Raw genomic sequence first — 19,232 nt, forward strand, 5'->3', positions numbered from 1 at the left:
AGAAGCGGTCGGACATATCATACGATGAGTCAGCAGCGAGGATATGAGCCGTCGAATTCACTGAACGGGGAACTGCTCGGGACTCACATGCATGAAACGATTTGGCTCGATTCTTCAATTCCCAAATGGGTGCACTAATTTCAGAGAAGTCATTCTCTGGAGAAGAAGCCTTGCTCTCGCTTCCGCCCTGAAAGCTGAGGGCGTCAAAATGCACCTTCACAAACGACTGAGGTGGAGCCTGCCACCGCACAGGAGGAGTCGGTGAGGGAGTTCGAAGTCTCCTGTTAGCAACAAAGAACTCTCGGCATTGGGTTCGAATCAAGGTGTTATAAACGGTGGTCCGGTGCTTCTAGACGATCGAATCCACGGCGTGAGTCGACGATCGAGACTCACAAAGAATTCCTCGATGAAGATCATGGTCCGGTGGTCGTTGATCATCACGTATGGTACATCAACACTGTCGGTTTACAGCCGTCTGTCATTGATTCGATCGATGTTTTCAAGTATACGAAAGGCGATGGTATCGTCGATGGAACCGAGTGCTCTGTTTGCTTGACCGAGTTCGAGGAAGACTAGTTGTTTTAAATAGAATTGCAAATGCATTAAAAGGCTTTTTGTTGCGTGAGATTAAGTGGTTTTGAACTTTGGGTAAACACTCCATATGGTACTTCAACTATTATGGGTTTCTTTTTTTACTTCGTTTATTTTACTACTTTTAAAATTTTACTTTTTTATTTTATTTTATTTGTTCCCTTTCATTTATGTAATATTTATTTATTATTTATTATCTAACATTTTTGACTTTTTAGGGAATATTTTTTAATCGATCAAAGGTAAGTTTTTTTAATCGAATTTTTAAATTTTAATTTTAAATTTCACAATTAAAGACAACCGACAAATTAATTGGTACCGAAAGGGCGGTTCAAGGGTGCTAATTCTTCCTTGACCGTAACCGACTCCCGAACCTGACATATTTATGGTAAAATGCAGATCAGGTAAGATGGTGTCCGGTCAACCTAAATGTTATTTTTTAATGATCGGTGACTACTCTAAATCATTTTATTTAAGTCGAAGCCTAATTCTGGACAAAACCGAAAGACGGCCGCAACAGACATGGTAAAGACTACTTTGACGTTATGATATAGTCAATAGATAATATTGTTATAGAAAACATATTATATTGTAGCAAATTTTGAGTTTATAATATTTTACATTTATTAGAAAACATATGTTTCCCAAGAAGAAGATTGTTGAATTAAAATTTGTAATTGTAGGTATATATGTATAATATACAATGATACAAAATTAAGTGACCAATTATGTTACATGTGCCATATGTAATAAAGTGTCATGGAATAAAGTGTATATACTATAAATTGTACTTATAATTTGATAAGGGACAAATTATAAATACTTAAAAATTAATTTAATAATTAGTTATATAATGAAGTAGTGGTCCACAAGAAATAAATTAATTTGTATTTATTTTTATAAAAATACATTCTTAAAAGATCAAAACTAAAATAATCAATTTCAATATATTAATAGATTTAGGTACACCTTCGCATTTAATATTTTATTTTTAATGATTTTACATTATAAATACTCGATTTTGATTTTATATCAATATCTTTTTGGTTCTAACGCAATATACTTTGATTATAAAAAAGTTTGAAGAGCAACCACAGCAGATAGAACAACAGAGTATTTATTTTGATAAAATTTTATCAATTCTTTGGTCTAGCTTAGTGATTAGATGTTTTGTGTTAAAGTCCCGTAAAAGCTAAAATATGAATTTTATTTTAATTAAACAAGATAGTGTTACATATTGGGGTTTTTATCGAAATATCACCCTTAGATCTAATAATTACATGTCAGTCACTCTTTCCCCTAATATTACTGATCTAGTAAGGCGCGGATGGGGCCTTCGCTGAATCTCTGAACGTATGGAAGGCGCATATCATATATACACATTGAATTATTGATACTCCATTATTACTCGAGCCTGAAAACTCAGCTTTTAAACGCTCACCTCTCCTATAAATAACAACCTCTCTGAATGCAAATATCACCACACCAAAATTACTTGCTTATTCTCTCTTCTACTAATTTATTCTATAAAGTTAAGTAGATTTTGTTATTATTTTTATAAGATAAAACAATTTTTTATTATATTATATTTATTTTATGTTTAATTATTTGAACAAATTTTATTGTATTGATTATTTTGTATTATTTTTTGCATTGTAAAATTGGAAAGCGAAATCATACCTCGAGACATTTTACCGATACGATAACAATATGAAATTATATCATTTAAATTTTTATGAAATTTTTAATTTTTTTGATTAGTTTATATTTTAATTCATATACTATTTATTTAATTAGGTGTATTTTAGCTATTGTTTTTGCAGATATAAGACTCTCAATCTTTTAAACTCTCAAAATGATGTATTTCAGCTAATGTTTATTATGATTGAGAAATTCGGGAAGATGAAATCGGCGTTGTCTTCGCATCAAATCATTCTGTAGAATATCATTCAACAGAAACATCACTCTTGAGGAGTTGATCACTAAAATTTCAAGGAATGTTCATGTTGGAAGTACTAGAAGAATGTCATCACTTTAGTACAGATTTCCAACCGCATTATTTTCGTTAACTTATACAATGCTCGAACTCTCAAACTATGACGATGTTGTTATGATGGTTGATTCTCAGAATCAATATTCAGAATCTGATACACAAATGTATGCGACATTTGTTGAAGTGCATGTGGTTCGTGGTATGTCATTATGTTCCCACTATGGACTGACTCAACAAGTTGATCAAGTTGGCAACTCAACTCAAGTAATTTGTAATAATTTTAACTCGTTAATGGGCAATCCACATCATGATGTCATCCCATCAAGTTTAATGGGGAGATATTGATCAACAACTTGTTACGATCTGTATCGATATGGCTCCACAAACAATCTATATAGGAACATCGCTTCCAGTTCAAGGGGAAGACATTCATCTGCCAATTTCTTTGACCTAAATATGGAGATGTCATTGACACAACAATCTGTGCAGTACCCATTTGACACGATGCCTTCAAGATCTAGGGGGAGACATTCAACTGCACCAATGAATGCTTCCGCCTCGTGCTTCCTCAGAAAATAGTAACGATTTCCAGTTCTTGTTGAACCACATGATATGCTTCAACAGTCAGTCGACTTCTTTCCCCCCCTCCCGTCTATCGATGATATGCATGTCATCGAGATTCTTAGGTGATTCCGGAATAGATTGTACAAAACCAAATTGGTGGTGCACGCGATCAGTAGGATGCCACTCGACAATAGCATAACATATCACAGGGATCACTGTCATCAGACATCTAATGAACCTCTCAATTGATGTGGGATGCAAATCCTCATTTCTTCAGTAGAATAAGGAGTCCATTGAAAATAAATAAATATTTATAATTCTTATCAAAATAATATTCTAATTATAATACGATAATTAAAAGTAAATAATAAAATTTAAATACATTCCTCTATAACAGTCTTCTGATCAATGAGTAGCTGAATTTCTTCCAATTCATCCAGTAAATCCTGATGATATTTTCTTGCACTTGACCACCTATTCAATGAAAAAACTTCATTATATTCTCAACAAAATTATTTATATACAAATTTAGTATTGAAATTACCTCAACAATAGTGGGAAGACCAACGGTTTTTTTTACGACTGGACATAAAAAGGGCATGCGATACTACACCCAAGACTGGAGATGAAGGAGACATCCGCCGATAGCATTTTTTCGATAATCAATTGCTAGACACATTTCCCTATACATAAATTCCAAAACTGCAGAGCCCCAACTGAGTGCGCCGGCAACGTGAAAATCTGCAAGGTGACGCAACCACATACAATGAACTTGGATGCGCGAATTGTCGGGCATCAGAATCCCTCCTATGAGCTGTAATATGCAAACCCATGCATACACTTTAACTTGTTCCTTGGAGGCGTCGCGACTCAAATGGTTAAACGTTGTATCTAACCAATTTAACGATATTCGACTACCGTTGAATTTAGGTGGGACACCTCCATGATACTCCTCGCACAATGAATGCCAGTCACCATCCGCCACCCAAGAAATCACATCCCCATATATCGAAAGCCCCAAATATATGGAAACATCATCTAGCGTAATAGTGCACTCCCCACACATAAAATGGAATATGTGTGTCTCTGGTCTCCACCTCTCAACCAGTGCAGAAATAAGGTTGGTTCAAGGTTACAATGCCCTTTATATTTCACTACATAACCGAATCCAGCATCGGCTAAATACGACTAGACACGAGTAGGTATCTTTAACTTAACATTACAAATGAATTGATCTAATATACAATATTCCTCCTAATTTAATAAATAATGTACAAATTAAAATATAAATTAATACTAAACAATTAAATAAATAAAATATTCACAATAAATAAAATTACAGCACAATTTAAAATTATTACCATATTAGTAAAATGCCTCGAGATATTATTCACATCTAAACGTAGCAACCCGGCTTCCATTTTACAACTGTAAAAAGTAATAAAAAATTATTACAATAAAATTTAATAAAATAATAAATTATTAAATAATTATAATATGATAAAAATATTTTACCTTCTTAATAGAAAGATTGATAATAGGAAGAATGAGAGAATTTGAGATTTGAGTGTGGTATTTATAAGAAGAGGGGAGAGACGAGTGGTAATCAATGTGGGAGACGAAGTGTTGGGGAATTAAAAGAAATGCGCGGATCATAACCTGCACCTTCCGTACGTGTCAGAGTTCAGTGAAGGCGCGGATGACCATCCGCACCTTTCCTTACCTAGCTCCAGCTCTGACAAAACCATGCGAAGGCGCACCTGACGATCCGATCTTTATTGCCACCGTGTCAGAAAAGGTGCTAGATCGGTAATATTAAGGGGAGGGTGCCTGACAGATAATTATTGGATCTAAGGGTCGTATTTCAATAATATCGCCATATATATCATCACTTTATTGATTAGAATGAATTTATTTAAAAAAATAATCCATAAATTGTTGATATGAGAGAAATATAATATGAAAAATAAAATAAATCAACAACAATATTGTTGTTAATTTTTTAACTGGCAGTGATTAAAATAAGAAAAATATAATATTAATGATGATTTTATCAAAAAAATAATTTAATGACCAAAATAAAGTAAATTGGTGAGTAGTTGCGCAATTTACCCTAACAATATTTACAAAATCTACTTACAATAAAACTAACCTTTATGATAATTTAATAAGATGCATTATGTATGAACTAAAATACTTCCGTGATTAAAAACTATTATTTCTTAAGGTTTTGGATTTGAACACCGTGTATATAAGGGTACGACTAAATATTATTAAATGATTAAGAGTATTTGAATCAACACTATCTTATATTCACCCGAAACCAATAAGAAATTTTCCTCGTCAAAATCAAGAGGAAGGATCACGAGATTTGTGTTTGAAAATCCATAGAATCCATGTTCCTATGTCCATTCGTCCTATGGTTAAAGAACCAATAAATAAAATAATAATGATTTTCCAAGTTTCGCATTCTTGCAAGAATCACGACTGTCTGTAATGTGTCTCCCAAGATGAAGCCCACAGTAAACATAAATAACCCATTGTTGGATTAAAAACAGGCTTAATACATGAATAAGTGTCTAAATTATATCATGATTTAATTTTAAGTGTTTAATTTTTTTTAGTTAAAATATGTATTTAATGACTTCTCTGTTACACTTTTAAGTGTCTAATGTTTTCTTCATTATATTTTTAAGTGTCAACGTCGTAGCGTTTGTTAAAAAAATCATTAAGAAATACATATCAAGTTTATATTTTTAAATACTTTTTGAAAAAAACTTAAAAATAATAATAATTTAAAAAAAAATCATATTTTTTCTCTAAAATTATAAAAATACTCCAAAACACTCTAAATCTCAAATACCCGAGTCCTAAAATTCCTAATCTTTCCCATCATTAGCCACTGCCAATGTCACCGTCATCGGCCAAAACTCCCACACTAAAGACCGACCGAAACCCCAAGCTACTTCAGTATTAAACTATAATGAATCCAAGATGAATCCCCATAAAAAATATCATTTGATATTTTTTTAATTAATATGGGTAATTACAATATAATAAATATTAAAAGATAACTCTTAACCCTTTTATATTATACACTCGTAGCCATGACATTCATTTAAATAATCATAAATCTTAAACTTTAACCTTTAACATTTAAATTCTAAACCTTCTTGTTCAAAATAAAATTCTAAACCCTAAACTTTAACTCTTAACTCTTAAATCTAAACCGTAAACTTATAATTCTGAACTTTAAATCAGACATATGATAATATTAGACCTTCACTTATAAAATAATATTTTTCTCTACCAATACATGAAATCATTTTTTTAAGCTTAATATAAAAATAAATGTTCAAATTATATCTTTTTTCTCATTTAGGCGTCTAAATTATTTTTTCGGTCAATCAATGTGTTTAACATTACAAACATTATCATTTTGAGTATCTTGACCAGAATGAACGTTAAAAAAGTATGTTAAATAACACCTGTAATATTTATATAATTTTAATTTTTTTAAAAAAATTAAAAAAAAATTATTATAAAAAACAACCCCTAATTCCAAACCTTGCGTCATCCTTGCAAATCCCCTCCAACACCTGTGTCGTCCATTCGTTTTTCCAAATCAGAGACCGGCCAAAGGTCAATAGGGGGTCAAACAGTCGACTACTAGGTCAGCCAAACGGTCAAAGGGTTGACAGCAATGATCGACCATAGGGATTTAGAGTATTTTTAGGGACCTGAATGTTTGTGATTTTGAAGGAAAATCCTCTGAGCCTTGTATAAGGAGAATACACTAGAGTGTTTAAGTACTATATTAATGTTAAGATCGTGTATAACATTTTGAAAGAAGCCATTATAATGGGTGTAATTGAAGCAACTTATGATGTGGGTATACGACTGCTTTATATTAAGGTAAAGTTGCAAGAAAGATGTCGTAATGTCTTTTCCATTTTAAAAGTTTTTACGTTTTAAAAGGAAAAAAAATCATTTACGACTTAGTTTAAAAATATTCATTTTAAATTAATTTGATTAAATTGAGTGGGAGTCACCATCGACTTTTAGGTTAGTTAGATCGAATATCTAAAAAACGCCTTTTAAATAATTTAAAAAAATATTTAAAAGACATAAGTCGGTCCACGTTTACCAAAAATTCGATTTAATGAGTTCGGCAGTCGATTACGCGTGAGGAAGAAACCATCACCACAACGCCAAAAAATTGGTATCTAGTCACTTATACATTGTCGTGATAGTCGAAACTACGAATTCGAATATAAAAATTAGAATATGATCAATTTAATGAACCTTAATTACTTTGTTTCGAAATATTTATGAGGAAAAAATCTTTAATTTGAGGAGAAATCTCGGGATTTGCACGTCCTCCAATGGAAAGTCTATCTCATCTATTATCGTCTATAAAAGAATATTCCCTCCTAATATTTTCAAAAGATCAGGAATCGAAAAAAAAATTTAATATCAAAAATTGCATAAAATAATCCTATTTTAAAAAAATTGCATTGCCATTATTTAAATTAAAATTAAAAAATTAAAAAAGAACCAATTAATCACTATCATTTTTTTATAAAGATAAGCTCGATTCATTTTCAAGTTTACGTTTCGTTCGAATGTCATCTTGAATCACACTACTTCTATAAAGTTGTGCTTTTTACGCCCATTCTACGATGAGTATTTTCGAAAATGGATTCGAGTATAACATTTAATAGATTATTGTTATTGGGTATTTAGGGTATTTGTAATTTAAATAAAGTGACTAAAAATATGGAATATACCTTACTACAAAAAATACTACTATGTTTAATGGTCAAACAAATTTAATATGTACACAAACCAATATTTTAAAGAACTAAACTAAGCAGATCAAAATGGTACTTATTTACTGAATTTTGGACCAAGTCGAAACAAATAAAAATACAGGGGGATTAACAAGTATTTACCCTTATCATTTTTAGTGATAAAAAAACCAGGGCAGTGGCTCAAAATAAAGATACAGCAAAACTAAAAGGTCCTACAGCAGGAATCAGGCATATTTTAACATGCAAAGAGTATAGGGGATTAAAATGAACTAAAGTATAAATTATTAGCTAAAATCAAAGATTAAAACAAAATACATGTCAAAAAGCAATAAAGGACTAAAATGCATTAAATCACAAACTAAAAGAGAATGATAGATATTTAACCGAAATAACAACAAAATAAGCAATGACCACAATATGAGATTTGTTAATGTCATTACCAGAATCAAATATCAACAAAATATGACAATAAGCAATATGGTAACTAACATATAAACACGAGAAAAATAAATGCTCAAATTTAAAAAGGTGCAAAGATTCATTCAAATGGCTAAATGATGAAATTAAAAATCCAGAGGGACTTAAAGCGCTATTAACCCATGAGCGAAAATACTCCTCTACCCTCCCTCTAAATGGCGTCGTTTGGCACCTGATATACATCCGAAATCCTACGGCCAAACCCACATTTGCTTCATTTCGCTCGTTTACCTAAAGAACAACTCCTCTGACCATCGTAAATAGGTGGCGATGAAGGGGAAACAAGCCCAAGACACCCTATTTCTCCCTTTTCGACCATTCGATTCCCCTAAAACCCTAAAACAAACCCCAAAGACCCAAAAACCCAACTCTAAACTAAAAGGAAGGCTTTTTTAGCTTCGATGGTGGGTTTCTTCGTCTCTGATGAAGCGGGCGTGGCCTTGGTATGGAGAAAATGTGATTTTTTTTGTTTTGATTTCTTTTCCTTTTTTTGGTTTTTCTATGGTGGTATTCAAATAGTTGCATGTGAGAGGGGAGCCAAAAAAGGGGCTCATTTTCCATCGATCTAGCCACCATGGAGCGATCAAGGGCTAGGAGAGGCCCTCGACAGCTGTTGTCCTCTTGTGTACGGGGAGGCTCAGTCCTCTACCTTGACAGTGGCAGAGGGGAATGCGACAGGAGGGTACGAGCGACGTGGAGTTGGGACCGTCTAGTGAGTGCGTGGGGAGCTAGAGAGACTCAACCAGTGCGTGGGGAGCTGGAGAGACTCAACCAGCACGTCGGAGAGTCGGACAGCCCGTGCGTGCATCAAACGCGGGCAGATCAACGATTGATCTTTCTTGGAGCTACGACGACGGCTAGTGTTTCCTTAACCCTTTTTGTGAATCTAATCTGGACCGTTAGATGGGTCCAGATCGTGAAAAGGTTTGGAAACCCTAATGGCTGATACGATTTGGACTATTGGATTTCCAGCATATCCAACAGCTGAGTGGCGCCACGTCGGAGAGTCGGACAGCCCGTGCGTGCATCAAACGCGGGCAGATCAACGATTGATCTTTCTTGGAGCTACGACGACGGCTAGTGTTTCCTTAACCCTTTTTGTGACTCTAATCTGGACCGTTAGATGGGTCCAGATCGTGTGGCTTAGATGGAGGCGACACTAAAAAGGTTTGGAAATCCTAATGGCTAATACGATTTGGACTATTGGATTTCCAACATATCCAACAGCTGAGTGGCGCCAGATGCTAAGGACAAAACCCTAGCAAGTTGGGTTTCCACGCGGGCCTTCCTTGTTGGGCCTGAACTTCTTTTGGGCTGATTGTTGGACGAGTCACACGTAGGGCTCTCTTTTGGTCTGGCTGTTTGTAATTAATGGCATTTAGGCTGATTTTAAAATTACTTTGTAATATTCTGGCCTGCCAAATCATATAAAAATGTAAATTAATATATTTTTTATTTAATAATTTTATATTTATAATTATACGTGTTTAATATATATGATTACTACATCCTAATATATTTAATTAAATGAAAATAAATAATATACGTATATATTATAATAAATATAACTAGTCCCTAAATACATCTATTTAATAACTAAACCCTAAACTAATATTTTAATTAAATATAATAATAAATAATCATAATTGAAACCACAAACCTTGGATAAGTAATAAAGTGTAGAAATAAAACAAAAATAGTAAGAAATAAGTAAGAGTTAATATCTGTGGCAAATTTAAGCCATTTTTCTTATTTTGTGTACTGTTGTTTTCGTAGAAATCTTCAGTCGAATGGATTAACCGGAAGTCTTCCCGGTTAGTTTGGCAATTTAAAGTATCTTCAGGAACTTATTCTTGACCGAAATAAACTTCGAGGAACGGTTCCTGCCTTTCATCATTAGTGGATAATATACATGGGATGTAAGTCGAATAAATCTATGCAATGAAATGCAATTGCTCATTATGAAATGTGGCTCATTATGCAACTGCTTATCGTTCCTCAGTGAACGAACTAGGTAATAGGCTCTGCATTTTTTTAAAAAAAAATTGATGTTCAGAAGTTCATGATAGGATTTATGTGCCATCAAGACTTTTATGGTTGGATACCGCAAAATGTTAACGACACAGAGAATGAATGACCTTTTTGTAATTCATAAAGCTGGTATTTGAGTTTGGAGTAAAAGATATCAGTATGGGATCATAGAAGTTCATCTGTAATGATTCTTTTCACTTCAGGAATGGTTCAGGTTCAGACTTAACTGGACTTTGTAGGGCCTCTCAGCTGAGAGTGGATGATTTGTCCTACAATTTTTTGGTTGGAAGCATACCTAAGTGTTTGAAAAATCTTCCGAGGTAAACTTTCTTTGCCTGTATCATAGATCTATGCTGGCTTCTGTTTATCCGACCTGACCAATTCGCATATTAAAACAGCACAAACTTTCAAGGGAACTGCCTCCAGGTAAAAGATGCTAAACAGCGCCCCTACACACAATGTGGTAAGTATTACATGATCTTCCCTTAGTCTGTGGATTGGATGAGAATATTTGAAGACTGCAAGATGACCGATGCAAGATTGATTATTACACAGATGACGGTGCAATTATTCGTTTTTAGGTCCTCAGCCTTTGAGAAGTCACAAAGCACCGAGTCCTAAGCATAGTCTTCCCAAAGCTGCTGCCAAGCATCAGAAAGCATCGAAACCTGCCTGGCTTTTGGCTCTTGAAATTTCTACGGGAACTACGGCGGGGTATCTCTTTCTCGTCTCCATCCTTACTGCTTTCCAAAGATGCAATAGCAAGCCTGCAATTATAATCCCTTGGAGGAAATCAGGGAGTGAAAAAGAACATTTGATGGTGTACATAGGTTAGTTTGCTACATATGGAATTAATTACCACCCTCAAAATAACTTTGAACCATATTCGTCGAAGTAGTATTGGTTAACTTTGTGATTTTCTGCAGATTCGGAGTTGTTGAAAGATGTTACAAAATTTGGCAGACAAGCCTGAAGCAGCTTGTGAAGACTTCAGCAACATCATCGGTTCGTCTCCCTCTACAAAGGGACCATGAAGGGCGGTCCTGAAATAGCCGCGATATCCTTCTGCATTAAATTGCAGCACTGGACTGGCTATCTTGAGCTCTATTTCCAGAGAGAGGTACTTGTTATTTCTGATAACATTTTGACAAAAAGATTAATTCGTCGAAAGATGTGTCGCAGCTTTATATTGCAACAATTTATGAACTTCGAGTTATCGTGTTCTAAGTTTTTTTTTCGTATTTTCTATTCAGGTGGCAGATTTAGCAAGACTGAATCATGAGAATGTAGGGAAATTGTTAGGTTATTGTAGAAAAAACACTCCATTTACAAGGATGCCTGTCTTCGAATACGCATCAAATGGAACAGTCTACGAGCATTTGCATTGTAAGCATACTGACACTTCACACAATGATAAATTTTCTTATATCGAGCTTAACCCGAGTATCGAATTTGAATGTAGATGGAGAAAGATCCCAGTTTTCTTGGACCCGGCGGATGAGAATTATTCTTGGCATTGCTCGAGGACTCAAGTATCTTCATTCTGAAATCGATCCACCATTCATTATATCAGAGTTAAACTCTAGTGCCGTGTATCTTACAGAGGATTTTTCTCCAAAGGTATATCTCCTCACCTCTTGCCCTTTCTACATGATCAACTAATGGTTTCTTCATGATCCGGGTATACTCGAATTCGGGTCATTTCTTATCTAAATAAGGAATGTGTATAGTGTTGTTTCTGTTTCGTGTGCCGGAAAGGCGGAAATACTTGTGATGAATAACAATTTAATGTCCCCCGGTACTCATCACAGATGGTTGATTTAGAGAGTTGGAAGACAATTCTTGATAGATCAGAAAAGAACTCCGGTTCTATCGGCAGCAGTGGTTCGATCTGTCTACTTCCAAATTCTTTGGAGAAACGTCATCTTGATATCCATGGAAATATTCATGCTTTTGGTATACTTCTACTGGAGATAATTAGCGGGAAGCCACCATTCTGCAAGGACAAAGGCTGCTTGATAGATTGGGTGAGCAACCTGTTGAGCATAGTAAAGTAGTTGGATGTTGTTATGCTGTTAGGAGTTTGTTAGAAGTTAGTTAGAAGCAGTTACATTAGTATTAAAGCTATAAATATGTAATTTGTGTACATTTTGATATATATGAAATAAGAAGTATTTTTTCAACATGGTATCAGTCTAACTTCGGTCCTCCATCTTTTGCTTCTTTTAGTCTTTTTGGTACTCCTTTCCTATTTTCTTTTCATATTCACCCGTCCTCGTTTAATTCCTTTTTTCCCCAATTTCTTTTCCCCTTTTCTCTCGACATGCCTTCTGTTGAGGAAATTGATTTTACTCATTTGCTGTACCTCCACCCATCTGATATGCCTGGGCTTCTCCTCGTCTCCCAGCCGCTCGTCGGGTTAGACAATTACAGCGTCTGGAGTCGTTCGATGAAGATCGCATTGCTGGCCAAGAACAAGCTAGGGTTTATTGACGGTTCTTGCCAAAGTAGTGATTTCAGCGACGCTCTACAAATCCAATGGGATCGGTGCAATGCGGTGGTTCTCTCTTGGATTCTGAACACCGTCAGTAAGGATTTGTCGGCTGGGCTAGTATTTGCCTCCAGTGCTGCTTCTGTTTGGAGTGATCTACAGGAACGAGTTGATAAGGTAGATGGCTCTCGTATCTTATTTTTTGCATAGAGAGATTGCTACTCTTTGTCAAGGTGAATCTACTGTTTCTGGATTTTTTACTCGTTTGAAAATGTTATGGGACGAGTACGAGTCCTTGATTCCCTTCACTGCCTGCGATTGCGAAGTTTCCCAGTAGAACATGAAGCATCTCGTTCAACAGAAGTTGTTTCAGTTCTTGATGGGTTTAAACGAATCCTATTCATCAATTCGTAGTCATATTTTACTCATGCAACCTCTGCCAACTGTGAATCAAGCCTATTCCATGATGATTCAAGAAGAGTCACAAAGGTCTCACCTCTCGCTGGCCGCTGCACATGATACAGTAGCATTCTTTTCTAATTCTGCTGCTACTCCTGACCGTAAACACTTTTCTGGAACCTGTGCCTATTGTAAAATTAAGGGTCACAAGAAGGATCAATGCTATCGATTGATCGAATTTCTCCCGGATTACAAGTTCACAAAGAAGAAAGAAACTTCAAGTGTTGTGGCCAATTCGAGCGTTTCTGTTGACTCCTTGTCTATATCTACTCGTTCTAATCCTGTGCCTTCTACTCCGGTGTTCACTCAAGAGCAATATACTCAAATTCTGCAACTGTTGAACAAGCCACCAGATTCTGCGGTTAATCTTGCAGGTATCTTCCCTAATAGTTCCATACAATCTAATGCTTCGCTTAAATGGATTATTGACACAGGGGCAATAAACATATTTTATATGATTTTAAGAGCTTGGGTTGTCCTACTAGTGATTCATCAATACAGTTCATTACTCTTCCTGATGGTAAACATGTTCCTGTAACCCATCTTGGTTCATGTTTCCTGACTCCAGACTATAAACTTGAGAATGTTTTGTTTGTTCCCCAATTTAGACAGAATTTGCTTTCAGTGTCTCGGCTTACTCACGATCTTCATTGCTCCCTCACATTTTATCCTGGCTTCTGTCTTCTGCAGGATCTCTCCACTGGAAAGATGAAGGGGATTGGTAGGGAATCAAAAGGCTTATATTTTTTTGAGTCTACTATTGCTTCTGGTTTGTATTCTGCCTCAAGTCACTCTTTTTTTACTACTTCTTGTATGGCTTCTGCCAGGTCCAATACATGTATTTGGCATGCTAGATTAGGGCATGCTGTCTTTTCTAAGATGAATAAAATAGATTTTCTGCACTCTGTTAAAATTCAGCAAGACTTAGTTCACAAATACTCTGTCTGTCCTTTAGCTAAACAGCCCAGGTTGCCTTTTCCTATAAGCACTTCTAGGTCCTCAGTTCCATTTCAAATTATTCACATTGATTTGTGGGGTGCATATAGGGTTTTTACACATAGTGGACATCGTTTCTTTTTAACCATTGTTGATGACCACACTCGAATGACTTGATTGTATCTATTGAAGCATATAAATGATGCCCTTTCATCCCTCAAACAGTTTATTTCTTTGGTTAAAACTCAGTTCTCTGCTTTAGTTAAAATAATTAGGAGTGACAATGGCTCTGAATTTTTCAATTCTGAATGCTCTCCTTTTTTTTCCTCTATTGGCCTCATTCATCAAAGCTCCTGTGTAGGCACTCCTCAGCAAAATGGGATTGCTGAAAGAAAACATAGACATGTTTTAGAAGTTGCCCGTGCTTTATGTTTTCAATCCAATGTACCTCTTAAATTTTGGGGTGAGTGTGTACTAACTGCTTGTTATATAATCAATAGGCTCCCATCTTCTGTGATTCAATGGAAGACACCATTTGAAATGTTTTACCATAAAACCCCAAATATGTCTCATCTCAAAGTCTTTGGTTGCTTATGTTATGCAACTAAGCCATATTATAATGATAAATTCTCTTCAAAAGCCATTCCATCTGTCTTCTTAGGCTATTCTACAACTCAGAAAGGTTACATTCTCTTTAATCTTGAACAGAAAACCTTCTTTGTTAACCGATATGTTATTTTTCATGAAGATGTCTTTCCCTTTAAATTTACATCTTCTGATCATTCTTTTTTTCCTCATAATCCTCTCATTTCTAATTCTGATTTTTTACAAATTTCATTCCCTTCACCAGTTACTTCAACCTCTTCTTCAGATTCTATTTTACCAAATTCTTCAGAATCTTCTCCTGCTTCTTTATCTCCCAATTCAGCAGAACCTCCCAATGCTTCAATAGATATAGCCACAGAAATTATTCCTCCTGCTTCTGTTCCTAGTTCTGTATCTACTAGGGTTTCTTCTAGAGTTTCTAAACCTCAATCTTGATTGAATGACTATGTTCATGCCTGCCAATCCACTTCTCTCTCAGGTCAGTATCCTATATCTAACCATGTTTCTTATTCACATCTACCACCTCATACATAATCTTTTGTATTTTTTGTTTCTCATTCCCTTGAACCCAAGACTTTTCAAGAAGCCCAATCTGATTCTCGCTGAGTTAAAGCAATGCAAGAGGAAATTCATGCTCTTGAGTCAAATAAAACTTTGTCTCTTGTTCCTTTGCCTCCAGGAAAAGTGTGCATTGGGTGTAAATGGGTATTTAGAGTAAAATTCAAAGCCTCAGGAGAAGTTGAGAGGTTCAAGGCCAGACTTGTGGCTAAAGGCTATAATCAGAGAGAAGGGATTGACTTTGTAGAGACCTTCTCACCTGTTGCTAAACTTACAACTGTCCATTTTGCCCTTGCTCTTGCTGCTATTTTTGGTTGGCCTTTATGGCAAATTGATGTTCATAATGCCTTTCTGCAAGGGGACTTACATGAAAAAATTTATATGGAATTGCCTCAAGGGTTTTGTAGTCAAGGGGAGACTGTGGTGGGGAGACTGTGGTGTGTAGACTATAAAAGTCCCTTTATGGTTTAAAACAAGTCTCAAGACAGTGGAATGTCAAACTTACTGAGCCTCTACTTTTAGCAGGATATGTTCAGAGTATATATGATTATTCTTTGTTTACTAAGAAGCATGGGACTAATATTGTGGTGCTTTTAGTTTATGTTGATGATTACTAGAAATGATGTGAAAATGATTGCTGAATTGAAAGAGGTTTTGCATAAGAATTTCAGAATGAAAGACTTGGGAGAGTTGAAGTACTTTCTTGGTCTAGAAGTTTTAAGATCAAAGGAAGTGATACTTCTAAATCAGAGGAAATATGCACTTAAGTTGATTCAAGACACTGGAATTGGTGGTGCAAAACCTGCAGCAACACCTTTAGAGCAGAATACCAAGCTTACTACAGTGGACTAAGATAGTTTATTTCAACAACATCAGAGACAAGAAAAGATTCATTTATCTGACAAAGAAGAATTTGAAAGGCTTATTGAAAGGTTGTTGTATTTAACACATACAAGACCAGACATAGCCTTTTCAGTTAAGCATTTAAGCCAGTTTATGCATCAACCCAAAAGGGAGCATATGGAAGCTGCTCTTAGAATAGTAAGATATATCAAGAAGAATCTTGGTTTAGGAGTTATGTTAAAGGCTTCGAGCAATTTCCAGCTGACTCGGACTAGGCAACTTGTCCCATGACAAGAAAGTCAATTACAGGATTTTGTGTCAAATTGGGGGAGTCATTAGTGTCATGGAAGTCTAAAAAATAGAGCACTATCACAAGATCATCAGTAGAAGCTGAGTACAGGAGTATGGCCATAACAACCTTAGAACTTGTTTGTTGAAAGGGTTACTAAAAGAGCTTGGAGTCAACAATGATCAGCCAGCAAAGATTTATAGTGATAGTAAGGCAGCCTTGCAGATTGCAACCAATCCAGTGTTCCATGAAAGAACAAAGCACATAGAGATAGATTGCCATTTTATAAGGGAAAAAATTCAGAAAGGACTGATTCAAACAGTGTTTGTTCCAACCTCAGAACAACAGACAGACATTCTAACAAAGGCACTTGGAGTCTCACAGCATGAATATCTCTTATCCAAGTTGGGAGTAAAAGATGTGTTTTATAACCCAACTTGAGGGGGAGTGTTGAGCATAGTAAAGTAGTTGAATGTTGTTATGTTGTTAGGAGTTTGTTAGAAGTCAGTTAGAAGCAGTTACATTAGTATTAAAGTTATAAATATGTAATTTGTGTACATTTTGATATATATGAAATAAGAAGTATTTTTCAACACAACCTCCCTGAACACCTCGATTTCGACGTCATCATCCTCATTATAGACAACTATGTTAAGCTCGATATGCTCCGGAATACTTTAAATTACAGGCCAGGGATTATTTTGAATTACCGGAAGTGATGTCTTACATAGTGGATCCAGAGCTGAAACATTTCAGCTATGATGACCTTCAAGTCATCTGTGAAGTTATATGCCTTTGCATTCACCCGGACTTCTCGAAACGGCCATCGATGAAGGAAATAAGCGTAATGGTGGAGAGCAGAATCGTCACATCCTTATCCGTCGAGCTCAAGACATCTTTAGCTTAGGCTGAACTCGCTCTTTCGTCATGATTGCTTGCGTTCATCTGGTTTTTCCGAGATGGCTATCGATGGAGAGTCATTAAGCCGAATGTTGGGAAAGTGGAATCGACAGGCATCGATATCAGTTGAGCTCAAGGCATGTTCTTTAGCATGGGTCTGAACTTGCTCTTTCATCATGAATTGAGAGCTAACACATTGTAACATCAAAATTCATATAGTTTTCAGTGATTTTGATCTTTGTAAATGTTTCATATATTTTAAATTATTCTCATTGTCTCAACATAAACAATCCATATAAAACTGAGCGATAAAGTGTGTTAGGTGGTACAATTTTTCAGAAGAATTAAATTGAAAAATTACTAAGTTTTGGGGATTATGTAGATAAAAAATTTAGAGATTAAATCGAAAAGTTTATCAAATTTAACGATTAAAAGTTGCTTGATCCCTAAATTCGGCTTTCATTTTATTCAATATTAAAAATTTATAAGTGAAAAATATTATCAAAATAAGATCAGTATGAAATAAATCACACGTCAATAGACAAAGATAATAATAAATATAACAAATTGTTCAAAAACATGAAATTTCATGTGACGTATCACCAAAACTCTTCCAACTTTCCTAAAAAACCATCTCTAAAACATAAATCCAAATGAATTATATATCTCCAATAATGAGCCAAATATGTAATCACTAAAAGACTTTATTCTTACATAAATAAACTTAATCTAGAATTACATCAAAATCCAACATAATTACCAATTAAGATTTGAGTAAATACATAATAATCTCACCTGACAAAAAATCATTAGAGAAAAGACCTTCAAATTTTCAACAAATTCAATTTTACCTAAACTAAATATTCGTGAAAACACTGTTGGATTGGTTGAAAATTACTCTTATAAAACAAGTGAAGAATATAAAATTTTCATTAAAATTAATTTTATTTCATTTCTTTAGACTTTTAAAATTTGTGATAAAGTGAAGATTACTATCTGAATACCGTTTGACCTTATAGTGACTATTTTGATGAATAATCAAAATTGGAAGAAAAATATCAACCAATTGATCTAGTGGGATAAGTCACCTTAAAATAAAATTAAGTGTTCAAGTTCTAATTGGTGTGAATATGATAAATCTGATTGGAAAGGTTTTCCTCCTAAGAAACCTTTATAATATCCGATTCGAATCAATCAATCAATAGATTAAATATCGATATTTACACTAAAAAATTAACTAAGAGAAACATAAAATATATGATGGATGTCATAATTTATTATTTATGATTTAGTGTTTATACACCTCTCTATCTATATATATCTTTAAAATTACCAGTACCACCTTAATAATTATATTTTAAAATTATATAAAATATGAGAATATAAAAATATACTTATAATAATATCATCACTATAAATTATTTTAATCTTTGTTTAATTAAACCATATTCAATTGGTTTTTAACATTAATTCAGTTCAATAAAAAAATTATAATAATTAAATTATCACAACCATGACACGAGTGAATAAAAATAATTAAAAACAATACATTCATAAAATTTTTGGTGTGAAAAAGGATTTGTATATAAATCTTATGATCCTGAAATAACAGTTATTTGATTTTTTTATTTAAAAATAATTTAAAAAAGATAAAACTATTAATTATAATAGAAAATAATA

The 19,232-nt window shown here is 34.4% G+C and overlaps 1 pseudogene; it reads left to right on the forward strand.

The window, feature by feature from the left end:
- Positions 1–10,267: 10,267 nt before the first annotated feature.
- On the forward strand, positions 10,268–17,795 carry LOC120191706 (annotated as a pseudogene).
- The last annotated feature ends 1,437 nt before the right edge of the window (positions 17,796–19,232 follow it).

The sequence above is a fragment of the Hibiscus syriacus genome, unplaced genomic scaffold (assembly GCF_006381635.1).
Source record: "Hibiscus syriacus cultivar Baekdansim isolate YM2019G1 unplaced genomic scaffold, ASM638163v2 tig00116971_pilon, whole genome shotgun sequence".
Classification (NCBI taxonomy): domain Eukaryota; kingdom Viridiplantae; phylum Streptophyta; class Magnoliopsida; order Malvales; family Malvaceae; genus Hibiscus; species Hibiscus syriacus.